The sequence below is a fragment of the Osmia lignaria genome, chromosome 14 (genome assembly GCF_051020975.1).
Source record: "Osmia lignaria lignaria isolate PbOS001 chromosome 14, iyOsmLign1, whole genome shotgun sequence".
In the NCBI taxonomy this organism is placed as follows: Eukaryota; Metazoa; Arthropoda; class Insecta; order Hymenoptera; family Megachilidae; genus Osmia; species Osmia lignaria.
Genome location: NC_135045.1, coordinates 4464036 through 4491519, shown reverse-complemented (window position 1 = coordinate 4491519; position 27484 = coordinate 4464036). Strand labels below are relative to the sequence as shown.

General features: G+C 41.8%; 2 long non-coding RNA genes across 2 annotated transcripts; one reads left to right on the top strand and one right to left on the bottom strand.

The window, feature by feature from the left end:
• LOC117607153 (uncharacterized) lies at positions 1 to 27457 on the bottom strand. The gene is made up of 5 exons (XR_004582138.2): positions 27301 to 27457; positions 27104 to 27224; positions 4605 to 4710; positions 4390 to 4516; positions 1 to 153 (listed from the first exon to the last, which is right to left on the bottom strand). It is a non-coding gene; the product is annotated as an uncharacterized LOC117607153 (long non-coding RNA).
• Positions 1769 to 4355, top strand: LOC117607154 (uncharacterized). Its single transcript, XR_004582139.2, has 3 exons — positions 1769 to 1883; positions 2017 to 2399; positions 2530 to 4355. It is a non-coding gene; the product is annotated as an uncharacterized LOC117607154 (long non-coding RNA).
• Positions 27458 to 27484: the final 27 nt, after the last annotated feature.

The window sequence follows — 27484 nt, the reverse complement described above, 5'->3', positions numbered from 1 at the left end:
TCGGTCCAATCCTTTTTTTTCCACGCATCGACCGGATTGCATAAATTTACAAGCTGGACTTGCTTTTCCACGTGTCCAGTCATCCACTATACACATCGACAAAATCTTGACAACACCAGTTTACTTTTTCCTCTTCTAACATCGTTCTTTAACCTTCGATACGGGTGTAACGTACTAGGTATACATATACATTTATAATAAAATTATTATTTGTATTAATCAGATTTAGTGTATTATATTGATTTCTTCAATTTTTGCAACTTTCGCAGTTTCTGTGTCTTTTTAGAATTCATTTTAATTCTTATAAATTCTGTGCTAAAAATACATTAACAAATTTATGCGAACTTTAAGCTAAAACTAGTTTTGAATATTTCGAATGTAAAATTTACAAAATTTTATGGCAACTTTAGTAGCAAACAGTTACGGTTTATGAAAGGATGCAGTACTACGTCAGCGGCTGCGAATGTGTTAATTGCTGCTTCTTCGTACAGGATGAACCAGCATATCTTACGTTGAAAACCGTAACAGCTAGAAAAAGATTTTTCGGCTATAATCACCCTCGGTAATGAATGACGTAAAGAAACGATAAGAATTTACGGACGTTGTCGCCAATAAAATTTCAGATTATTTCAGCCACGCTCCAAGTCAAATTGATTTCAACATGGCCAGAGCACAGAATCTTACGCGTGACTGAAAGAACCTTGAACAGAGGGGACAACGACCTCCGATTTCTACAAATCCGTGACTTTCCTCGTTGCCATCTTCCTACTGGTCATTTTTCTCCGAATAACTTAACATTTGATAGCCCCGAAGGTTATCCATTTACGCTGAGCCGATTCCGGGTATTTTTGAGCAATTTTTTAAACTCACTCTAAAGAACGTTTGGAAAAAGATACTCGAACCTTCTTAGAATCTTACATCGGGATGACCCCATCAACGCGTACGAAAGATACCCATGAAAGCTTAAAGAGACGTAAGGAGGTCACTAAGGAGACGAAGAAACCTTGACACGGGGAATACCTTGAGGTTTAAATTTCATGGAACTCGGATTCTAAACTTTTAGATCAGTCCTTTTCGAAACATCGCGTTTGCGACAAGATTCGAATCGGTCTGAATTTTAGTCACAGAACCAAAGAAACAAATTAGCCGGTGTCGCATACGGGGGTCCAGTTATCAAAATCGATGATCCACTCGACGCACGAAGGGGGTGCAAGAACGAGTGGTTTGGTGACCCGGAAAATCAACACTCTCGCAACTTGCCCGTATCTGTTAGTCGGTGACAGTGTCGTTTCCGGTTCTCCCGGTGGCTCGCGGCTCGCTGACCGTTGGAATTCAGCCGTGCAGTCAGAAACGTAGGGAACGAAAGAGGAATAAGGAAGAGAAGAGCGTGCCGGTGTCGAGGAGGAAGAAGAAGTGAAATACCCGTGGACTCTGGGTTTCGCCAAGAAGACGTAAGGTAACGGTAAATCCGCGGCCGCTGGCGTCCGATGAACCCACTCTCAGCCTCGCCGTGGCTTGTCTTGCCTGTTCAACAGAACACCACCTCTTTCATCGGTGTGTTCATAGCGTACGCGTGTGCGTTGTTCGCGACCAACCACGCGGATGGACGCGAATCGAAAGAGGAAGAAAGATGAAGGTAAGCAAGATGGCCGACGAAGCGAACGAGGAACACGGTTCGAGCCTTGTCATCGAATTATTACCAGTTGAATAGGTGTGTATGGTTATAGCCCCTGCGTGCCGTGTTACAACGTGAACGGCATTCGAGTCACTTCGATGCTTCGATCGTGGTTTTTCTTCGCTCCGAACCAGAGACGGGGACGTCGGGGACGAGGAGGAAGCCTGGACACACCGACAGGTTGCGTCATCGTTCAGGGAGGGGTAGGGTTAGTATCCGGAAATTGGGTCGATCGAGCTTGATGGACGTTAATCAACTATCCGCTTCGTTTCAACTTTTCTTGCACCTTGCTTCTTATAATTCGAAAGCCTTCGACGAATGAAAAGGTTCCTGCTTTACAGGAAGCATCATCAAAGATTAGAGGATCCACTGATACTCGATAGCGTCAACAGAAGATGTAATGTAATCGTTGACCGAGGTGAAAAGTGAACAATCTAGGAAGGAAAACTGTACGAACAGCACCGATGAAATGGAAAACGCCAGACCTTCTCTCATCTGTGAGTCCTATCGTTTACGTCATTCGCCGTTAATTTCACATTGGCCAGACGAGTGTCCAGTTACGTTTCTCTTTCCTCCATCCCGATTACTTCTCGCGACGTCCACCGATACGATTATGTCTTAAACGAGAACTGTACGTAATTTCGAGAGATAAAGTTTGATAAAACGTAAGGGAAGGGAGAAGGACAAAACCCAGTGGAGGTAGAATACAGTTATCCTTTGCTCGGTGAGTTCTTGCTACGGTCAGGTTAGCCGGTCTTCTTTTCAAATTTCCTGCTATTATTCTCCAGCCTTGTTTGGGCTTTAATTAACTTTGCGTGTCAGCGGAAAATAATTTAACCCCTTCACTTTGAAAGGTGTCATAATTTTTCTATCGTAAACTCCTCGGACACCTAAGGACGACCGTAGCAGAGGGTGAAGAAAGAAAAATGAAGAGAAAGATGCGTACAGGTATCGAAGTGCATGCGCACATAAGAAGATCGATTCTCGAGCGATCGAGCGAGTGCGTGGGGACCAGTGTTCGCCCCGGATGACTCGTTGACTCACTGACTCCTCAACGGGCTTACCGTTAACCAGCAAAAGTGAACCAAGTAAGTCGTGTCTCTGGAACTTGCGGTACCGATTGTATATGTATACTCTACGTGTGGGACGATTTAAAGCTCGCCATTGTCGCTGCCTCGAATATACACGGAAGGGATGTTTAAAGAAAGTGCGAGCGAACGATCCTTCTTTCGATCGGACTTCGAACCGTGACTTTTGCTACCTGATGCAAGATTCTTCGAGAAACGCTTTCAAGCTCTACTATCTGAGATCTTTGGAAATATTATTCAATTTGAAGCGTGTTAATTAGACGATATTACTAATTATTTTCAAAAGGGTTGGACCATATGGAAGACGAAGGTGAAAGGCGGTGGATTTTCAAAAGTAGTTCGACCATCTTATCTCGGACGGGGGTAATTATAAAAGGAGCTCGGAAAAAAAGGGCTCCATCGGGGGTGTGTTTAAAGCACAGACGTCGAGAGAATGCAGAAGATGAATTTGGATGAAAAAGCATACTCTGAGGCTTTGATTTCCGGGTTGTAACATATGTTCCTTACAGATGCTTCGTCGTTTTCTGTCGAAACGCCACTTCTTACGCTACCGAATGAGATTGCTGAATTCCTTTCACACAGATTCACTTTGTACACCATGACGGTATTGTAAAAACGCTGTGAACTGGAAGTATGCAAATTAAATCTTTTTTTATCAAAGTTCCATCTGGAAATTTAAACGGTCGACGAGATAATGGTCAAGGAATTAGAAGAAGAATTTAGATAAAAGGCCATGGTCAGGATACGACAGTGTCTGGTACCTAATTAAATATTTTGATAATTATGTATCCGCGTGAGGGGAATGATCGAAACGATCGAGAGATTAGGAAAATAGGAGCGTCCTTCGCGGTAAAGAGTGTCGATTACCGTAGGTAAATTGCGTGACAGAGGAGAGAACCGGCGGACCTTGACAGTGGCGGACTCCTTGACGGTAGACCGGTGTCAGTGAACCGACCAACAGGACGACGAACGAGCAGCAACGATCCAAGGATACATTCTGTACCGTCTGACAATCGCCAGACTTTGCGGTCTTCCTTTCTTTCAGAACCGTTCATCAATCTTTTTTTTTTTTTATTCCAACTCCTTAACACTATGAAGTCACCGCTAGCGTAACTATTTTTCTCTACAACTGCTGAATCATCGACACCTCGCGCGATGCGACGGTTCATTCGATTAATCAAATAAAACGGTAGCAGATGATTTCGTATTTTCGAGAAAATTTTAGTTTATAAATAGTGCCGGCTTATCGAAGAAATTGTTTTACAATTGTACTATCTAGCAATTATGTTTTCATCGTAAAATATGGCCAGGTCAATTTAGCGTCTAATGGGACAAACGACGCCACCGTATTCTGCATACCGTCCACGCTGCATTAACCACTAATTGTTATTCTGTCGAAAGCATTATATCATTGTGCCTCGTCGAAGACGTATGTTAACCCTATCGTCCCTCGTATTGTTTAAAAGTTAATTATAATTGAACGATCTTGCAGAATTGAATAGAGTAAAGTCATTGTTCCCATTCTGGGTTTACATAATTTCCAGACGCTCGTTTTGCATAAACATATAGGGTGTCGGTTAAATAAATTATGCAAAATCAGGATCGAAGTGATTTTACAACACTTACCTTTGTTCAGTTTAAGGGATTCGACGAATTCGTTGGAAAGGTACCGTCCTTTTGGTCATCATAGGTAAATCAACGTTTGTGGACTTATTGCTTGCAGAAACAACCCTTCCTTCTTCCCTCTATAACACTAAAAAACACGACCCTCCTTAAAGACACGATAATCGACTTAATCCTTTAGTCCCTCGTACTTTCACCCTTCTTTTTTTTTTGCTTACCTTTAATGACGAGAATTTTCAGCATACCGTTGGAAAATGTATTGAACATTTTTCTTTTTTATCTTCGACTTCTGAACGATGCCATAAACCCCTTCGTTCGCACCGTCTGAAAAAAGAAATATAACATACTTTAGGTATTTTTATGCCTTTTTTTCCATCGTAAATCGTGACTGGGCAATTCTAGAATCTTTTAAATATTCTTCCATATCGTGAAAATAATTCCAAGAGATTCCAATGAAATCATGGAAATTTCAATCTTTCCATACACTTGTAATTCCATAAAATAATTTTGTTCATTATTCATAGAGCGGATATTAAATTCCATGGAAATATTACAACGAACGTTTGCGTTTACGAAATCCTTATTTTACGATATTGTTTACGAACAACCCGGAAATTACTGTCTCCTCAAATATTTACAGAATGCATCGACTCCTCCTAGGATTCCTGGCTAATCCTCGAGTTTCGTTGCATTTGGAAAAAAGGATGGGCAGGGTCGCGGATTTCAAAGGGTAATCCACAATTTCTTGGATTCTTAACCCTTCGAACACGTCGTAAACCACCCTTCACGGTGAATTACCTGCTTCGAGTTAATCCTTTCGTGTTTGCAAGCCGGAGTCAACTTTTTTTTCGCAGCTTTTTTCAGCCACGTCGCTACGATGTCCATTGCTGGTCACGATTTTTTTCAAATTCCTTTTCCGATGTTCAGATCAAAGCTCGTTACGAAGAACGTGGTTTTTCTGCTACGCGGAAACCAAAAGTTAAGCACCCCATAAGCGAAGTCAATTTTTTGTTTAAACTTAAGCCGGTTGAACGCCTCTTTAAAGGGGACTCCTTTTTTTTTGTTTGTGAAATTATAAGTAGGGCTAATTAATTCTTATGTAGATAATCGAAATAAAATACTCAGGTAAGTTGAGTAATACTATTTGCCGTGATTGTACTTGACTAATTGTACTTGGCATTTCGAAAGTAGACTGATTCACAGACGATAATCATCCAGTCCACTAATGGCACCGAAAGATAATTATTCTCATTAACCTACGTAACTCGTTACATTATCCACTGTGACGTATTTTGTATTGTGCAATTATCAAAATTTTGTAAATTTTTATAAACTCCCAACGAGGAGACAGGGAGGGCCTAACACTTCCTGGAAATATAAATTGAAAACCGCTGGACACGAACAAACAGGGCAATAAAACTTTTACATTAGGGCAATTTTCTTTCCGCCAACGTTGGCCACTGAAGAATATTGACCCCCATAAAGTATTGAGGATTTCCTAGGACCACGAAAACTATATTGTCAGAAAGAAAAAAAAAAAACCACCGATTCCGTTATTCGACAGTAGGCAAGGCTTAAAAATTGTCGACGGGACACCATCGTCCATTCGTTCCCTTCTTTTACGTTCTTGTATAGGGTTGCCTCAGAAAATACTGTTTTATTACCCTCTATATATATTACCAGGTTTACGGAAGCGTCGATGAGAAACAGGCAGGTATACGATTGCTCGAAGGGAAATTTTTCAAAACTAGAACGCTTGATTCGCAACTAAACCTATACCTCCCCTTTTCCACCCCAAAGAACATTGTTCACGAAACGAATTTAGATGGAAATTCAATCGAGTGTTGTCGAAGAAAGGCTAGAAGGAATAACCGACTTCCTTCCAACGTAGTTTCCTTCCTTTGTCCTAGATTAATGGAAAAGAAAGGACACAGGTGGGGGAGTAAAGGAGGGTAGATCTATTTTTCCCGTGCCCTACCTCGAGGATCGTAGAGCAAGGCTCTCGTATTAGAACCCATCCATCCATCTATGGGTCCATCGAAATAGAAGCGTGGGAGAGAGGGACAGGTGGTTCGAGTTATGCTTCGCTGTTCAGTAGCACCTTACCGTATATTCGATATTTCTCTTCCACATCCCATAGACACACCTTGTGGGAAAGCTTCGTCCTAGACCGATCGACGGTACGGAAAAAGGGAACGATCGGTTTCGACCGATCCAATGGGTATCCGTTGCTGGGAAATCGACATTTTTGCATACGAAACTTTACACGATACATATCTTCTTCATTTCATCTCAACAAAATTTTAAATTGCAATTTTTTCGTAAGTGCAACTATGCACCTGAAATGCAACTGATTTAATTCTTTGATTTTAAAAACAGGTGTTGAGTAAATCGTCTATTTTATTTTTTGCAATCATTATTGTAAAACTTTTCTCTTTTGTTTAAACTGTTGTATACAACCATCATCTCGAACCGTCTATTATTACATCAATATTTTTTACGAGAACGTACAATATCCAGTCCCTTCCATTATCATTAACAAACCGGTTAACGAACGGCTAATTTTCGAGGTCGCAATTATCCTTTTGTTAATTTGTAACGCGGTGATTTTCTTAGCTGAATAGGGCTATTAGGCTTCTCGGGAGCCTTATTAATTTCACGCTGGCAAAAACTTTCGTTTAACTTCGTCTTGAAAGAAATCAATAAAAGTAGGTAAATTTCCAACTGAGGAGCCTACAATTTTTTTTGTAGGTAATTATCACCGTTTTAGGGAAGGATCATCTGTGCCAGTGATGTCCAGTGGAAAAGATGATCGTAACCGTATTTCTATAAATAAACCTGGCACGTACGAGCGACCACGGAATCCTGAATGACGAAATCGAGTTCCGTTATAAATTCCAGAAAGGTACCTTCTGGATGTGACGTAACTTTCCAGAACTATCGTGCAACTTTTCGACGTGATTTTAGGATAATTAGCCTAACACCTGGATGTCGTCCGAACAACGTGTCGTTAACCCTTCTGCACCATTCGTCTTCCATTTTCTATTAACCCATTAACGCCATTATGGTTGCAAATTTTTCTTTTTTATTACAAAGAACTAATATACCCAAAACAGTTCAATACATCAGGACCAACCTGTCCCATTGAAAACAAGCGTTCATTGACAGGGAAAATGAAGAAGAGGAGTTCTCATTGAAAGTTCGAATAGCAAAGGATGTCAGGTTGCAATGCATCGACGACTGGTCCCTCTTAAAGGGCGCGCTATTGCTCGATGGAGAAGATAAAGCAACCTCTAAAGGGTTGAGTCCCAAACAGCAGCTCCCATTTAACTCCTGTTCGACCGCTAATTTTTCTAAATAACCTCTTCAACGAATTCCTATTGTAAATTATGCGAAGTCACTATTGGAAGCTCGGTTAACCCCATCTTAATCCGGGCATCGTAATCCCGATTGTATTTCAATGCTGAACGTCCAGCTTCAAGTACCCACAAACACCACCATTAGTGTCCCAATGATCGTGGAATAATCCGCTAGTTAAAAGCTAAGAAAGAGTTGGCAAACTTCTTTCTTACTATAGAAACGAGTAGACAAATATTGGGATTGTATTCGATTCATCTAGCGAGGATGAAAATAAGTCGCATGAAATATATGCTCGTTTCCGTTTCATCGTTAATTCAGTGTTTTCGAACGATCGAGATTTTTCTTTCTCACGAAACTGATCCATTTCTCGTAGCCGCGGATACGGTTCTGGTGCCCATTGAAAACTCGTGGGTTCATAGAAAACGAACCCATTCAATATTCACGATCCCCTTTTTTTCCGCCGTTGAAATATACCTCGAACCCCTTTCAGCCAAGTTCCTGGCGTGAACAGCGTTATTATGACGACCCAGATTTTCCTGTCCCGAAAGAGGCACGCATCTGCCGCGAGGAGGGTGGAAAATCGAATTAACTATGAAAATCGAATCCGATAAGAATTTTTTTTTTTTCTCTAATTTCGAAGTTACTTCCGATCGAAAGAATGAACGTGACACACGTGACTGTTTCGGTAGTCACGTATCCTACAATTTACAAAAATAACATGTGCCTTTTACGCGGGTATTGATTGAGAAGAATGAAGGAACATGAATAGAAGCGCGTTTGCACAATGCAATTCGGGTCATGGGAAGAACAGCAACGAGCAGGGTTACGGTGATTCCGTGGCCGTCGTACGTTCGTGCTACACGCATTTCCGTTTTCATGGTTTTTCGGCGTACCATCCGCGCTTCTTCTGTTTCTATTCATCAACCACCCCAGGGGGGGTACGAAGTGTATTCGAATTGTCTCGAATTCCGCCCTTCCCTCGGGATACGTACGAGGAAGCCTGATTCGACGTCAAGTGTAGATATTAAAGTTAATGCCATCCCTTAAGCGGAGAAGCGAGGACACGCGGTATGGGAGTGGAATCGAAGAGGCACAGTCGGTCAGAAATATCGGTAAGAAAAGGTAATGAGCCTCGAAGTGCCGGGGCCCTTCGAGGCTGAAGAGAAAACCTGCTGGTTATCTTCTGTCTTTGTCGAGGCAAACTCGAAGGTGAGCTTGCAGAGCCGAGCGAGGCGAGCTGAAGCGAGCCGAGGCGAACCGAAGCGAGTGAACAAGCTACGTGGATACAAGAGGCGTTGTTAGGTCATTGACTGCTGTTGGCCACCGATCCGCGAGCATCCAAGGACAGCCGCTCCGACTCCTCGCCATCTCTTCTCTTCTTTCTCTTCATCCTTCTTTCGGTTTCCTTTCGAAAAATCACTAGCCAACACGGGATATCTCAGGGACGACTTTATTAATCGCCTTTCCAACATTACTATCTTCTTTTTCCCTCGCGAAAACCGAACAGGAAGCTCGATAGAATCGTCGGTTACCTGACGGTAGGGTTGAAAAAATACGCAAACATTTTTCAAACGACCTGATTATAAATCACTATCAATAAACCCCAAATAACGAGCTTTACTTTCTCGACTTTTACACCAGACCTTCGGTGAAAACGGCCGAAACGGAAACGGCAATCCTCCGCAGGAGGTATGCCTCCATTGTTTCACGCGACAGGACCCTTTTCACCTTTTGCTCGAGCGCGAAGGGTGAAAGTGCAATTTCTTGGAAGCAGAGTTATTTGCGACCCGATTATTCGCAATGGCTATTTCGAAGGAGAACTAGGGAAATAAATGTTACAACCGTGTCGTAAAACGTTTGATAACCGTTGGTCTACATTTCGGTCAGTCCGATCGTTTAAATAGGGTCAAAGTTGCGGCTTGCGAGACCGAAAATCCTTCGAAGGAGTTCCTTTTCTCCGCGTCTTTACCTACGTTTACGATCCGTTCGAGGTAATCCGCGATCCACTTTCGATGGCACGAACTCGTGTCCCTCGTTTAGCCTCGATAAAATACGATCGTGCAATTTCTTTGTTGCATCGGACCCGCGAACGGCAACGATTGTTCGAAGGGCATCGAAAACATTCGACTTCTAGAAAAGTTGGATAATATACGGCTATCGATGCCCACCCCATATTTTGTACCGTTTATTAGATTAGAGAGCTTCGAATCGCTTCGATTGCTGTTCGAATTTTTGAAAACTGAAGGAAATTATCGGGGTGCAGAAAAGTTCGTAAGAAGGAGATCGGAAAAGGCAGCCGGTCACCGTTGCCTCTGTTACACTGCTTTCTAGTCTGCTCCACGGAGCATCCACACGTACGATGGCCTTGACCGTTTTCTCCGTGTGTGACACCAACAGTTACACGCGTTCATACAGGGTGCTCCAGGAATCGTCAGTCACGATATCATTCTCTGCCTCGAGCATCCTCAATCGGAACTGTGATTTGCTGAAAATTACATCAAATCTACAATCGACGGAGTATCAAGGAACCCACGTGTCTCGCATGAAAACGAGGAATTCGTGGCAAGAATGATTGATAATTCAACGGGCACCCTGTATAAACTGGGAAGAATACACGAACGAGAGAGCAACCGTACGTACTCGCGATCAAGATCACCGTTCACCGTCGTTACGATACCAACTTTAGGCTCGAATAACTTTACAGAGAACCTTAGCCGTCTGGAAATAAGGAAGGTGAATAGAATGACTCATTGCAAGGTAAATAGCTGGCAGAAGTCCTGTAAGTTTACAAGCTTCGAGTAAACGTAGACCACGTCTACATCGTTCGGATAATACCAATTTCATTATATTTCCCCCGGAAGTCGAACGTGCAATTTTCAAGAAAATTATTATTCCACGTGGAAAATTTTTCGGACACTCTGTATATGTACTATGCAACTTACGACGGGAGATAATGAATTTTGCTGATGCAAAAGAACGGATTCTCGAATGGAAGAATAATGGTAACGCCGGTATCAGACGGAAGTGTTTCACCTTGCAGCGAAAGCCGGCGCAGGTCCTCGAAGGTGGAATGCGTGGTTTGTGTTCGCTATTGCGGCTCGCTACGGAATGCAAAATGCATTTCGGGGTGTGGCACACGGTGCAAACGTCTTACTGACTCACATGCACGCCTCGGATCAAGTTAGTCGATTTAACCGGACTGCTTTTGCTCTACCTCGTTCCTTTACGCTCTATAACCTTCCAACTAAGTCTATTTGCGAATTCTATAAATTTTCAAACCACTATTTTTCTTTTTCATTTAATTCCACACCTAAAGATTGTCCCTAATTGAAATTAGAACACATATATGTCAAAAGAACGTTATTCCAGATAGCAACAGATTAGTGACTCACCCTGTGCACAAGAGATTATGCGTGTCTATGCTCGTGCTAACCTAGATTGTTTTCTTCTGCAGCAATCATGTTAATACCACGGGACCTTGATCTTGAAGGGGATAAACACGGAGGAAAAACGGCAGAAAAAGCGACCGAGAGGAGATCGGGTATAACTCGAGCGATTGATAGCATCGGAGACGTGTGATTACGTTTTTTTGAATTAATGGATGGGGAGAAACACTTTTTAGATAATGTTTCAAAATTTTAATTATCGAATCAGGAAGAGGACCTAAGTGGTCGTTAAGAGTGACTAAGCAGAATTTGGTCCAGATTAGTTAAAGAGTTTAGGTGTTTATTGGGGACATCTACACAGCCATCCTATTAAAGATTCTTTTCACTGAAACTTTCAAATTCCACGGATATTTCAGATAACGATGCTGAATCGAACCGACGACGACTAACCGCACTTGGACCAGATAAAGATAACCCTTTCATCTTTTGTCCAGAAATTTGGAAGAGGAATATTCTATCCCGATGAATTACAAAATCGACGCCAGTTATGCAACAACGAATCCCTCGTGCGTAATAGGAGAAGCAGGAAGAGTAAAAAAGTGATGCAGGTAAGCCGGAGTCGAGTGACAGGGTATAGATCGATCTTCGAAAACGGTGGATCATCGATGGGGTGACGTCAGTAATTTCGAGGCAGAACACGGTTGTGTATGCACGTTAAAGGCCATGGCGACAGAACGTCGGAACAAGATGAGAAAGGTGGAACTGGTCGAGCCACGGCCACGACACTTGTTTACTCGAACGATCGTGGCCTCCTTTTCGGTCGTATACCTTCGCTAATTCACTTCACTTCCTCCCTTTCCTCTCCATACTTCTCTTCATCCTTTCTCCCCTTTCGTTCTTTCTTACCTGTCCGTTCCACCTCCTCCTTATCCTCCTCCTTCGCTTTGCTCTCCGTTTTTTCTGTCTTTCGCTTCGACAGATCCTTCTCGCGAGACGGTGCAATTAGTGATGGACTAATAATCATTTCAAATATCTGTACACGGTTGACCAAAATATCGGATGATTTTAGAAGAACTATTCACTATCATCTATCACTCTGTACCTCAGGATTATTTGATCAATGTATATAAGTTAATTGACAAATATACGGGCATATTTTTAGAATAAAGAAAAAAAAAGAACAGGAATGGCGCGTTAATACTCTGAAGAGTTTCTGTTAAGAATTTGCAAGCGACTGGTTTTAATGGATCGACAAAGTTGGAGAGCCGGCTTAGCGAGCCTGTTGGGAATCTTGCAACGAGAACTGGGCATTCCTGTTCGCTAACAGGATAAAGGATAAATGTGTCCTTGAGTGCGACTGCCATCTTTGGCGGCGAGTTTGCGGTACGAGCGGTACTGAAACGTACCGTAGGGCCGTTTTCGCATTCGCTGCGCAATAAAATATCAAACCACCGTCTTTACTAACCGATATCCCAACGAAGATACTCGTATTACGATTCAAGTTAATTATAATTTTTCGAAAATAAATTCTAGTTACAAAGGGTTAATCAAATAAAAAGAGACGAGCCTTCTCGTTCTTCGATGATACACGTTTTCCGTAATATTGCAAGCAGGGCTTTGAACTCTATGTCGCGTGTATAATCGGTTCGAGTCTGCGATACGCGTCCCGATAATTAATTACCAACGATAGCATCTGCTTGGTCATACCGGGAGCTACGGTTTTTTGTTCGAGCGCAAACCACACGATCCTTATCTCGCGACTAACCATCGATGCTTTTGTTAATCAAGCGATTCAGTGAGATTCGTGACGAACGAGAAACCACTGACTATTAATAACAAAATATATCTGAAGTATACACGAGGGCAACGTTCCCTTTAACTAAGAATCTAGGGAGCTTATTCTCGTTCGCATCAAAATTTTGTTAATTCCGTAATGGTCAGCCATTCTTCCCCTATATCACCATTTTCCCTAGGGAAGACTACACGAGGGCAACTAAGAATCTAGGGAGCCTATTCCAGTTCGCATCAAAATTTTGTTAATTCTGTAATGGTAAGACATTCTTCCCCTATATCACCATTATCCCTAGGGAAGACTACACGAGGGCAACGTTCCCCTTAACTAAGAATCTAGGGAGCCTATTCCAGTTCGCATCAAAATTTTGTTAATTCTGTAATGGTAAGACATTCTTCCCCTATATCACCATTATCCCTAGGGAAGACTACACGAGGGCAACGTTCCCCTTAACTAAGAATCTAGGGAGCCTATTCCAGTTCGCATCAAAATTTTGTTAATTCTGTAATGGTAAGACATCCTTTCCCTATATCACCATTATCCCTAGGGAAGACTACACGAGGGCAACGTTCCCTTTGACTAAGAATCTAGGAAGCCTATTCCAGTTCGCATCAAAATTTTGTTAATTCTGTAATGGTCAGACATCCTTCTCCTATATCACCATTTTCCCTAGGAAAGACTACACGAAACTAACGTTCCCTTTGACTAAGAATCTAGGGAGCCTATTCTCGTTCGCATCAAAATTTTGTTAATTCTGTAATGGTCAGACATCCTTCTCCTATATCACTATTTTCCCTAGGAAATACTACACGAAACTAACGTTCCCTTTGACTAAGAATCTAGGGAGCCTATTCCAGTTCGCATCAAAGTTTTGTTAATTCTGTAATGGTAAGACATCCTTCCCCTATATCACCATTTTCCCTAAGAAAGACTACACGAAACTAACGTTCCCTTTGACTAAGAATCTAGGGAGTCTATACGCAAGAAAATTTTGTTAATGCTCTAATGTCATCATTTTCCCTAAGGAAACTATAGATGCTCGGTACAGTACTATCTCTGTCGCAACCCATCACTAGACGATGAAGCGACTTGCGATTGTGTGAGCAAGCGGAACGTGTCCTTGACTGCACAAGTCCGCTATGTCCTACACACCCACCTACCGGACACCGTGTGCCCGAGCGGACCAAGAGGAACGCACCGCTTGGATCCGTATGCGTCCAACCAGAGGTTGGATCAAAAACGAGCAACGAAAGAATGAGAAAACGAGCGAAACGGACGTGGATGAAGAGAGACGGGTATATAAGAAGTCGAGTCTGACATGGAAGGAACACAGCTTCAACGGCTACGATCTTAACGAGCCAAGATTACCAAGAAGGACGAAGAAAGAACGAACAAGTACTCGGTTCGACCTTCCGATCCCGTTTTCTTCCCGCCGAAAGTCCTTGTTTCTTCGATATCGCTTATTTTTCTTTCCACTCGTTTCTTAACCATCCTCCGAACACGATTCTATTCAGCCGGATCCTACGTCGAGAGACGCCTCGGTTTTATTCGTTCGATCGGGAACGATTGTTTTTCAAACGAGAAAAATAAAACGACACGCCACGTTCTTGCCGCTGGAGATGATAAAAGTCGGGGTTTCCGGTTCGTTGAGCTGGAACACCCGACCAGCTGAAGGAACGCGGGAATCTGTCTAGGATGTTTCATCGCGGTTGCCTTGGATTTTCCTTCAGAATTTCTATTTTATTCATCACGATTTTAACTGATTATACCGGCTTCAATTGAGATTCAACACTCCCGAATTTCATTATAATTATTGGCGGTAAAATTCACTCGATTTAATTAGATGTAAAAATAATGTTAATTCTAATCATCCTAACGTGCTAATGATCACGCGAGAAGACACGTAACAAAGCCACGGATACGTGACATCGATCGTCAAAGATGTTAAGATGTCGAACGTCGCGTCGACCAAAAATGAATGACGCCTACTTCGCTTAGGAGGCCACGTTACCTAGAGGCCAATGACACTGAGAAATGATCTAACACTCTCTACGAGATCAACGTTAACAAACTTATCGATTACAGATACATTACGAGAATTCTTAATTGAATACATTACGACGTGGCACATAGTGTTAATTTTTTTTTTTTTATCAAATGATTTCAATCGTGATTAGACGACGTCGAAGATCAACTCTTTATAACACTTTTAAATCGCTACGTCTTCCGACAATTGCGTCTGTCGCTTCACGATGATCATACTAAATATCAACGATACTTTATTCGGTCTCCAACCGGAAATAAAACCTGAACGGAAATCAAGTCTGCCGTTTCGTCATCGACGAGGAAGTACGAATACACGATCAACTGTCCCTGTTAATTAAGCACGATAAAACCTGTCTGATCTTAGTAAGTAGTTTCCTTTGTTTATCGAGCCTACAAATTATTAAGGAAAGATAACAATTTTTTTTTTTTCATTCCTGTCATTTGTATTTTGAAATAATAATTGCAGTCGCGTATCTAAAGTTTGATAAGATCGATAAGTACGATAGAAGACGTTAGAATTATGTAATATTAATCTTCCAGCCGCGTAACAACGCGGCGCGATGGTGCACGACACAATTTTCGCAATAAGAATTACTTTTAAATATGGATGAGCCGATTATTTCATCAGGTTTGCGGTTCACGCGCGACACACTTCTGATTCACTGACTCGACCGTTCGAATTCCTTCGGTATCATATACGTCCTCGGTTCAATCAGTTTCTCGATGCAATGTGTCGTGATTGAAAATTAATTCGATCATCGTATCTAATTTTTTCATTCAACCTACCGATCTAACAGCTGATTGAATGGTAAATAAGAAAATTGACGGTACACTAATAACTTAAATAGGGTAATGATACTGTAATAATGCAAGTATGGTAATATTACTCTAATAGTGTAAATAAGGTAGTATTACATCATTAATGTAAGATAATATTAGAGAAGTAAATGTACAGTTAATCGATTGATAGGTAGATAGTACCCTTTAGATAGTTGTAAGATGAAAATAAGTAATGCAGAATTGTGTAATTCGAATCACGACGAGGGAATGGAAAGGAATCTAGGTGGAAGAACGCTAGAGCCACGGTTGGAGAACATCGTACACCAAGATGGCGGCGGTGTGCCTCGTGGCATGGAATCTGATATTACCTCACCGTAGCCCTGGCAGTGACAGTGGCCCTCTCCTGTCTGCCCCTTCTCTTCCCCTCTTTTACTCCCACCCTTTAACTCTTTCGTTACCTGGTCGAGTCCTCCTTTCCCTCCTCCACTCTCATCGTGCGACTAGGAAACTCGACGACCGCTAATTACAAACAGACACCGATTGTATTTTCATTTCCTACGATGCCGTAATTAGTTTCTCGCTGAAATCTTACTACGTTCCGTGTCTTTACGGATGCTGGGGCTGAAAACGTGACCCGATGCTAAGATTTTAAAAGAAAAATATATCTCGACCATTACTTTGCAAAATTCTTAATACAAAACAAGGAATCAGAGACTCTTATGGAAACTTGATATCAGAGTTCCAGGTAAAATGATTAAATTTACGTCCACGATTTCATCATATCATCACGAAATCGAGAAAATTTACTCTAAAGGCTCGTTATTGATCATGCATATTTATCGTTGACGAAAATTGAATATTTATGACGCGAGTTGTCTAACAATCTTATTTTTCTTTTTCTTCTTCTTTGGCTTAACAACAAGCGGTATGCGCGTGCCCGAAGAAAACTCATGTAATTCTAATTTATTTCGTTGCTATTTACGGCGGCCAATAAATAATGAAACGTCATTGGCACGAAGGAAAACGTAGAATATTTTCGAATGGGAAAAACATTACCGTTCCCCTACCTGCTGTTAACAGTCACTGTTCGTTTATCATGGTAAACAGTTTTCAACGGGAAATGTAAATTACGAATTAAACATTCCAAAGATGGAAAAAGAGAACACGCTCGTTACGAAGGTGTCCATTAAATCAAGCCTGAATAGCAAGTAAACACGAGTAAATTAGAAAATTTTTCTACCTCAGAGCTTATTTCGCTTAACGACAAACGAACCGAAAGACGAATCTTGATTCGGCATTGAAGAATAAAAGAATAATAAAAAAAAGAATTAATCGAAGCGTTCTCCAAGGAATCTCGAGCAACCTAGAAACTTCTCGACCAGTGTCTACACAGGAAGAAGGAAACCGTGTATCCAGCGATACAGGAAGAAGAGAAGAAAGAAGAGAATTAGGAAGAAGGAAACACGAGGATGGTCGGTTCGAGTGAGAAGAGGCCGATGACACTGGTGTCCGAAACGAGGTTCCACATAAGCGAGCTTAGCCAATCCGAAGTCGAGTCAAGTTTGTTCGTGCTGGCAACGAAGTCGTAGCCTTCGCTAGGCTGGTATTCCAGCAGAAAGGCCAAGGTGAAGAAAGAAACGTAGTTTAAAATCGTGTCGATTGGAAGAGGAGAAAGAATTTCACGGGAGAAGAGAAGGGAAACGGTGAAGACGAAGAGACGATACTGAAAGAGGAATGAAGAAGGAAGAAAAAGGAGGAGGAGGAGGAGACACGTAGGACATTCACCTTTCCTCTATGGAGTTAGCAAGACTCGGCTTCGGCCGCCATTACACAATCGTTGGGCTCGCTTGTCCGCTCGTCGGCCATGGCCGCCATGTTGGTACCGGTCGGTGCGTCAACTACGGTTCAAGATCTTCACGGTGAAGGTCCTGAACAGCGCCATAGACGGTACGGTGTACGCCAGAACGGCGACTGGAATGTCTCTTTCGTTCCACGGATTTCCAAGCGAGATCCTCTTCGATAACATCCATAAAGAGAACACCAGCACGCCGGGTTGTTTCGGTTTTTCTCACACGGTTAACATCCTTTACGATGGAATTATTTTACTTTTCGTTATGCCGTCCGAGCTGATGCCCAAAGAAATATCGTGCCACTTCGAAATGTAGGAAACGTAATAAATAGTACAAAGCTATTGCGAACGTAATCGTAGGTAAGTAGAACCCGGTGAAACGGTGCACCATAGAATTACACGATTTTGCTTTCAAGCTACCGCATCACAGGAGATTCGCAAGAATAAGTTCCTTGGATGGTCTGTACAAAGCCGTAAAATCGTGATAATTTGTAGTCGAAGAGGAAACTAAATTGAAATATTACAAATCTGAATTAATATTTGAAAGGAGAAGGTAGAATTTTCTTCGCGGTTCAGGAACAGAAACCATTAGACCGATGGTGCAAGAGAGGGATAAGAACCGTGGCACTGAAAATACCGTGGGAGATTTGAATGCACGGGCAAGACGGATACGCCAGGAGCGTGTAATACGTTTAGCCAGCCCACGTATACACGCGTGACTGTGCGTCTGTGAACAGACACGACAGACCACGCGTTCAAATCACGTGGCAGGATTACGAAACGAAAACCTGCTACCAAAATTTACTACCGAAGTCGACGAACTTTTCCTCCGGGAAGAGAAGGGGCACGAGACTCACGGAATGTCTCTTGAAACCTACATGCTTTAATTAAAAAATAAAAAAAAAAAATAAAAATTGGTGAATATGAAATAACGAAAAGCATTATAGAAGATCGAGATGGTTGAAAGGATTTGCCAGATTGGTAGAAAATCGTGGAAACAATTAATTGGTGTCGATCGGTCAGATAGGATTCAGGACAATATAAATTCTTCGAGTATCGATCGTTCCACGTTTTGTTTTGCTTTCGATCCGAAGAAGCGAATTACTATCCGAGGCGGGGAACGTGGTAAAACTGCGCTCTTGTTAGTCGCTAGGTTGCCGGTTCAGCAAATTACAAAATTCCTTCGCGTACCTGTCGGCCATTCTGGATATTCTCCCAAGTATCTCAAGCGAGTCTACGATCGTAAATCTCGACGACTAGGCCAGTGCACTGACCTTGCTATAAAGTTATTTCAAAAAAAAAAATTCAATAAAAAAAGGAAGACACACAACCATAGCTTCTTTCAAAACCGCATTTCAATCTGAAATCTTACCGCGATGCGTGAAATTCCGGTAAGATGATCATGATGATCCTGGTAATTGCTTCGGATATACCGAGTGTTTCAAAAATAATTTATATATATATATATATACACACGTCTTTTATTTATGTTAATGAACGACATATAGAAACGTTTGTATTCACCTTCCATCTATATAAATCATGGGAACGTACATACACGTATTTCGTATACTACAAGGAACTTAAAATTCCCAGTGGAAAATGATAATTTTCCTCGACGTACTGTGCGAAATGGAGAAAAACTGTAGGTAGCGGGAAGAGAATACGAAGAAGCGCGTAATGTCTTGTTATTACACGTGTCCCTCCTTGGTAACGGGACAAGCAACCAAACCGACCGACCTACTTATGCACGGGCATTCACGCGCGTTCACGCACAACCTCGTCCGAAGAAACGCCTTAGGACTTTGCCTTGCACTTCGTCAACCATACAGGGGGTAGATGAAATTTTCACGGTACCAAGTAAAGTCGAGATGACATAAAACAGCGTGAAATTGAATCCGAATCTTCCGGATACGCGAATTATCATTTAACCGCGAAGTAATTACGTGAAATTTTCTATGACTCTTATTAGCATAACGCGATAAAGTAGGTTAATCTTTTACGACGATGGCGTTGTCCCGATAATTTTTATTTCTTTCTGTTTTCGTAAACGTCGCGTCGAGGAAAATAGGTGCAAGTAAACTGTTCTCGGAAAAACGAGGATTGACGTTAACTGTTGAACGAGACACGCGTAACGCGCGAATTGAGAATGCAAATGGAAAGCAGAGAGCCGTTGGACGGGTTTTGCGTGTTTTCGCGCGACCTTTTATGGAAATTTTCGATCGTGTCGACGCGTTGACCTTAGATTTTCCTTATTCACGGACGCGCTCGTGAATGCCACGGGCTTCTAGCCAACGAGGAAGAGTCGCGGATGGAATACGCATGAGGACCGGGTCCTTTGTGCGTGCAAAATCGACCGGGCAAGTAACGTTAACCTAGCTGCAACGATTCGAAGTTATTTTCTTTCCTCAACTCCATTTTGCTAGTAAATGAAATTAACACTAGATTACCGGAGCGAGTCAATTTGACTCATTTACGATTTTATTGCTATGTACACTGAGAGTCAAAAATCAGTAGACACTGTTCAAAATAGAATAGTGTTGGTTTTTAATAGAATTATGAAATTCCGCTCCTTAGTTCTAAAAATCCATATGTGCTATACCTATTTTGACGGATGTGAATCCGGCAATCTAGTGTTAATTACGTTCGTTGCTATCTAACTGGATAAATTTGAACACCGAGATCAGCCTGCGTTACAAATATTTAAAAAAGGAAAAGGAACAGGCAGGTAACGCAGCGAAAAGTGATTACTCAAAGACGTATGCAGACGTTTAAAAACAGCAATCTCACGTTCGGAAACCGGCTTCGGTATCCGAGAATCGTAATCGCGTCATGATTACGGTACATCTTGTAATTCTAATCAACGTTACTTCGCTTCGAACATGGTCGATCGAAGATACATAAATCGTTGAAAGACGTCCGACAGGCGAAATTTCGTTGTGCAATCGTGAAACACTCTCCTGAGAGTGAAAAGTCACTTTTCCACGTTGATTCCATCGCCTCTTTCTCGTACTCCGTCTCTCTCGTCGAGGAGAAAGAGACGATTCTTCGACGACCGCATTAATTTCTCGCTTCCGTGGACAAGCGACTCTTCGAAAAGAGAAAGAGTAGCCCCCGTCGTCTTCAGCGTGTTACAACGTTCACAGGTGTAATAGTCGGTTGTTGAGTAAGAAGAAAGCGACCTTGCGCTACTTTCGATCGTTAGATAATATCGGTAATACGATTTTCTCTCCGACACTTTATAACTCTCGGTAGGTGGATACGCGATGTAACATACGCGAACGAAGTATCAACGAACTCGGGACGTTTCCGTCTAAATCAATCGGAGGTGTTAAAAATCCCGATAACGTTGTTTGTCCACCTTCCTTACAGTCATAATTTTAGAAACATATATTTGTCTTCGCGACTGTCCGTCTCATATTATCAACGCGGGTATAGAGAAGCGATAATTAGCAAGCAATTTATGCGTTCAAATAACCACCGGCTATGCGCGATTTTTATTCAATAATTCTGCACGAAGAACAGACTCGAAATGGCAAACCAAAAACATATATTATTTACGAAAAAAAGAGAAAGAATTTTGGAATTCACAGAATTACATTCTTCAAAGTTAAAATAGTATAAAATATCTCAGGTTCAATTTTCGATATTTTTCACGGGGAAAGTTCCAAGTTTGAATAGCAAATTGAAAAATCTGAAGAAACCGAAAATTTTTTGGAATCCTTTCGAAAGTATATGTGTATAGTTGGATGACACTATTTAAAGACAGACCGATGCCCGTAGGACACTCGTAAAATATTGATTCTTCTCGAAGAAATAGAATAGTTCTGAGAATTTCCGGCAGAAGTTCGAACACCGCGTTCTACTTTCGAGCAAATATTTGCAAGCGAGCTCGCTTCCTAGACGACAGAAAAGTGGACTGCGAGTGTCGTGCGTACCGGTTCCGAGGGGATCCTCCTCGGATCGTGTGTTTAGACGGTGACCGTTTGTCTAGCGCAACCAACCTGTCCGTAAGTTTCTAACGGTCTTTCGAGGTTTGCCTAAAACGATTCGGCGATTATCTAACGCCGGTTGCGCAATCCCCCCCCCGGCTTGTGCAACACGAAAACGTAATCCGTAAAAGTGTTACGCCGGTAGAATGAATACCTCTCTTCATCCTGTGCCCCTACCAACGACCCAAAACGCTTCCCTCCTCCTTCGCTACCATCTTTCTCCTCTTTCTTTCTTTCTTTCTTTCTTTCTTGCATCGAGTTTTGTCAGGACACACAACCTTGACCCACTGAACTCTCCATCTTCACGAATCTTTGGTTAATTTTTTAAATAAATAATTTTCCATTCGATCAGGCTTGCCAATGACATCCCTATTTCCACGCTTCTTGAATTTTGGAGTTCGGATCTCGCGGAGTAAGATTTAGAAATAACGTTTCAGTTGGCAAGATGGCCATTTTACTCGAATTTCGTGTAATTCGGTAAATTCAACCGCTCGACTCGGCTCGAACAATCGAAGCGAGTTCAGCTAGGCTTGTAAGTTACGAGTACTCGCACACCTCTAGTTATTAATGAATGACTGCATCGTTCGAAATAGCGAACCAGAGAACGTTCTTGAACATACAAATGCAGTGTGTCGTACGCGAGAATCCGTTTCTCTTCGAGCCAAACTGGTCGCGTTCGTGCGTTCTATAATGGCGAATCGAGTCAGTAGGGTCACTCTAACGGGCTAACGGGTCATATAATGGCGTGTACCGTGCATTACGCATACGGTGACGCAATCGTTTGACCGACAACCAGAGTATCAGTCGTTCATGGTAGGCGAAAGTTCGAATAATTACTAATTACGTTACTAATTACGATTGCATCTCGAGAAAAGTAACTCGAGTTTTCCTTACGAAGAACGAAACACAAGTGTATACTTTAAAATAAAACTGTTTCCTCGCCGGGACTTTCGGTAAAGCGTCGAGCTGATTCGCCGGAACCACGCGTTCTCCGTTATCGTCGATTACAATGAACCATCGCATCGGGTAGACGTACATAACTGTTTTATTAAACCGTAAGCTGCGTCTTCGGTCAGCTGCTTACGTAATCGAAAACACAGAGAGTGAAAATCAAGCGTAATCCTACTTTCGTCGGCGAGAAGAACCATCCGTCCGCCTCCCTCCCGACGCATTTGCCATGGCCGTGGATCACACTTTAACTCTTCTTCTTCGATACGAGGTCATAGTCATCTATGAATACGAATCCAACGAAACCGACGGAAAATGGCCAACCACGATTCCCAATTTCTAATTAATTTCCCTGAGAAATAATAACTCTCGGATGAATTCATCAAAAATAAAAAAAAAATAAAACACCAACTCGATAATGTTTTTAATCGTCTTCCTCGTTCGATACTTTCATCGTTCGACCGTTCACTTTCTCACTTTCGCGATCGTCGCGATGATGGCCGGGATTCAAAGTTGAAACAGCGAGGATAACGTTAGCGCGAACGGTACCCAGCTGAACTGTTATCCTTCGCGAGGAACTGATGAGAAGACCCACTGGCCCAGCGATCAACTCCGCTCTCGCAACGAAAGCTCGCCAACTGACCGAGAAACTTTTGCATTCCCGATCGATCGTGTTATTACCAATCGGAGCATAAACCATTAACTCGTTGCCTCGGTAACCGCGTTTAGAGAATTCTTTGCGCTTGGAAACAAGACGGTTCCCGCGATACCGCGTGATCGGATCTTCAGCCGATCCGACCGCGTCGATACCAACGATCATCCCGATTCTTTGTGAATAGAATGTTATAGATGAAAAATCGAGTTTAAAGAACTTAACGAGCATGAAGCTCGATTAAAATTCCACGATGTAATTAGAAGCTTTCATTAACGCGGTATTCGACACGTGTACAAACAGCGAACAATTACCGTTCGAATCATGCTATATAGATCTAATATTGTCCCGTTTAGTATTCTAATCGAAATGGTAATGAAAAGCTATTTACGAAACATCATTTGCATTTTAAAACGCATTCAAATCCTTTTTTTAACAGCGTCGATCAGCAGATCCATAAATCTTCGAGATAACTCGTGTTCAAAATTACCCACGCTATTTTTAAACTAATTGCATAATGAGAATGAAACTTTGATAAGTTGATCCTTGAATGTCGAGGAAGACCTCTTCTGTAGAAGAGGAAGGCAAACAGGGCTAAAAATCATTCGAAGAAGAAGAATTGCAAATTCGTCGAAGTAGAATCCATAGGTTGTGATTCGCGTTCGTTAGCACAGGGATGCAAAAGGGATAACAGGGTCCTCCGGCAAAGCCAACAGAGGAGAGCAACGACGATGGCGTAGCCGAGAATGCCGGTGCGCTGGAACGAACGAAGAAACGGACGGGAGTGGGACAAAAGTAAAAAAAAAAAAAATAAAGAAAAAGAAAGAAGGAGAGAGGAAGGAGAGAAGGAAAAGAGAAAGACGGTGAATAGTAACGCGGAATGCCCGGACAACGCTCCCGTGGAGCTGGGGCCAACTAACGGTCCAAACCACCACCACCGTTGCTACCATCAACTTCGATGGTCCTCATCATCCTCCACCTCCTTCGCCTCCTCTCTTCCACTTCTTTCCACCTTGTTTTTCTCTACTCTTCGTTGTGACGTTTTCACAACGTTGCACACACAACGAACGTTTGCGAATCCTTCTTTCAAATCCCTGATCGATCGATCGACGTTTTGATTACGTTTGAGAAATGTGGACGATGGACGTTGATTTTCTCTACTGATTGTTAAATATCATTATTTTGTTTTTCAGTTTCTACCCATTGCTACAGCTAAGGTACCAGGTACAAAATATAGATGTAAACGGATAGCTATGGGAACTGGTACGAGGCTAATAGCTAAAATTGAGTTATTAATGTAATATATCGTTACGGCCACTTCGGTTGTCGTTATTCATCTTCCTTGATTCGATCCTTCGTTTACATTTAACGATTACTCTGTCTTGCAAATTTTCAAGCATTTCAATCATTTCGCGGAACATCGAAATCGTTTTCAGAAATTTAACCAAAAGGAAAAATTCTTGGAATTCTCGAAGCGTCCGAGGAACTTAATAGTCTTAATAAACTTGGAAGACTCGGAACATCGTTACTCCTGTTACGTGTAAAAATATTCGCCGTATAGATTGATGGATGTAATTAATTTGATCAGATACGTTAGATTGTTGCAATCATGAGAACGTATCAAAGTTTATTATTCGTGGATATTGAATAGGATCCACGAGGAGGTGGCTAGGTATATGTCTCAGGTTTGTTGGATATCGCATGGGTCTTGATCCTTCGGAAATCCTCGCGGAAGAATTCTCATGCGTACGATTGATCGTGAGCAGGAGGAAAAAGGAAGGATAAGACAGAAATTAATAACGGTACTTATTTCTTTTCAATGGCAATCGTGTACACCGAAGCTTAACATAATGTAAGATGCATTTCAACGCATCCGGGTAAGCCGCGGCGAGGATGCGCCTTCGACCAACAACTGAATAGGAATGTGGTAATGGGTAATGATGAGCTTGTAATCGTTATTAATCATCGTCATTACCATTGGTATCAAGTATCGTTCGAAATTTTAGATTTCTTTCGAGATGAAGTTTGAATTAATGAAAACTATCCATACAAGATTGTACGACGAGAAATAAGAAATTTTTAATAATTGTGAGAAAGAGCAACGATACATCCTGTGAGCATAGAATCCAAGGTATACAAGACCCAAATAAAGGAGATCGGAGATTGGGAAAATTCTCGAGTTACATTTTCCGCTCCTCCCACTATACCTTCTGTACTATTATCAATGGTAGCTGGTCTAGGTGGCAAAAAAACGCATGGTTTTTTGTTCAGGCCGCAAAAGAACCGCAAGACAGTGTTCTAGGAGGAGACCGGTGAGAATCCATGGGTCTTCCTGTGGGGCATCCCATCAGACTTCTTTTCTACCGTCTCCTTTCGCTTCTTTTCCTTGCTCTTTCTCCTCTACCTTGCATCTGACAAGTTGCATATACCAAATGTACCCTATCACTCGGTTGCTACGAAGTTGGATATACCGTCAGGTTTAACCTCGCCAACGAATCGCTTGTCAGAGTCTTATTTATTTGTTGCCGTTTCTTATTAACCCTAAGGCCGAGGCCACGATATGCGTTTTCGCTGTTGCGATTATGACGGATGCAGTCATCCGATTTGTGACATTGCATAGGTTCAAATTTGCATCACGGAAGATGATTGGGGGCCTAGCCCGGCAGATAAAATATGAAAAATCTCCCTGGCACTTTTTTAGATTAGAAAGACTTTAATATCCGAGTAAGTGCACGTTATTTCGTGCAAGGACACGTCCGTTACACTTTTCCATCACGGTTCATCTCGCACAAAGAGAAGTCCAAAGACTATGGTGCAATGGAAAGGGAGGAGAAAGAGGGCTGTCTGCCTGTAAATTACAGGCATCCTTGAAAACTTCCAAAGAGATTATCTACGCTAAAGAATTCATCGTTGCTCGCACCGTAGGTGGTGCACCAATTTATTCTACCTGCACAATGAATCCGTGGCCATCTATTGATTATCTAACTCTCACGGTAAGCGCGTACAAAGTATTTGTGCATGCCAAATTACGAGAAGAAAATATCAGATTACTTTGCGGCAGCAGCTGATATCTCAAAAAACGAATGGATTTGTTTTATGGAAAACTCTAAACCGGTGAGAAAGATAGATGTAAAACGATTAAAAGTTACTGATTCATCTTTTTTTTTTTTTAACGTATTCCGTTAAGGTACTTCATTATCAATCACACGTTATCTACTTTAACAGATTTTTTAACGATTCCTCTTTAATTCGCACGCAGAAAAATGCATCATAATTTATGATTACGATCGGACGAATTTATAAACTTCATAATAGAAACCGTAATTGATTGCTGGATTCGTTTACATTCTATGCTAATTGTATGTGCATTATATTTCCAACGAATTTCATTAATCCAGCCTGAACGCGTCTGTTTTCCCAGAACACGCTTATAGTATTAAAAAATTCGAATCCATCTTGGGAACTCGGTGTAAAAAAATTGTTAATTACATTATTCGTTATCAGTAGTTATCTGCTCTAAAATATAAAATGATAACCGTAAGGATCCTATCTATATTCATGCTTCCCCCCATTAATACGGTTAATTAGGCTTCAACCGTATAATGTTACGTTAAAAAAAAAAAGTAACCAGCATAAAATAATAGTTGGCCCATAAAGAACATTTCAGCTGCATCACGAATAAAGATCGAATCCACAAAGAGATTGAGGGATGGGAAAAAATCAGATGGATTTCCAAGGTAATTCACCTTGCCAGTCTCTCGAGCATGCACGTTAACGAAAGATGCACGAGTGCAGCATTACACATTCGGTCAACGTTTCTTCCGGGAAAAGGTAGAGGAACAAAAAAATTCCTTTTTTCAGGAGCGATTTTTATTCGTGGCTGACCCGTCCTCGTGGCCCGTTTCACGATACCTTATAGCATCTACGTGCAGATACTTTGAATTTTCGTATTACTCGGATCGGATGTCAAATCCAAACACCGATAGCTTCGAAGCTCGTTTGTAAACAAGCCCGTATTCCTCGAACAGCTAACCTGTACCGCCACGCTTCTATTACGCTTCGAATTAATTTCCAACGTAGACGCATATATGTATGTATAACGTACTTACTCTAGCAGACAAATTATGGTTAACGCGATCTTCTCATTATGATAATCACTTCCGACGCATTAGTTACACGTCGGTTCTTGAATCAACGAATGGTAAACTTGCATTCCACCGACTTGCACGAAACGTCGAACTGATATAAATCAGTTTTAACAACGATATATCGAATCTTGTCGCAGCATCGAAG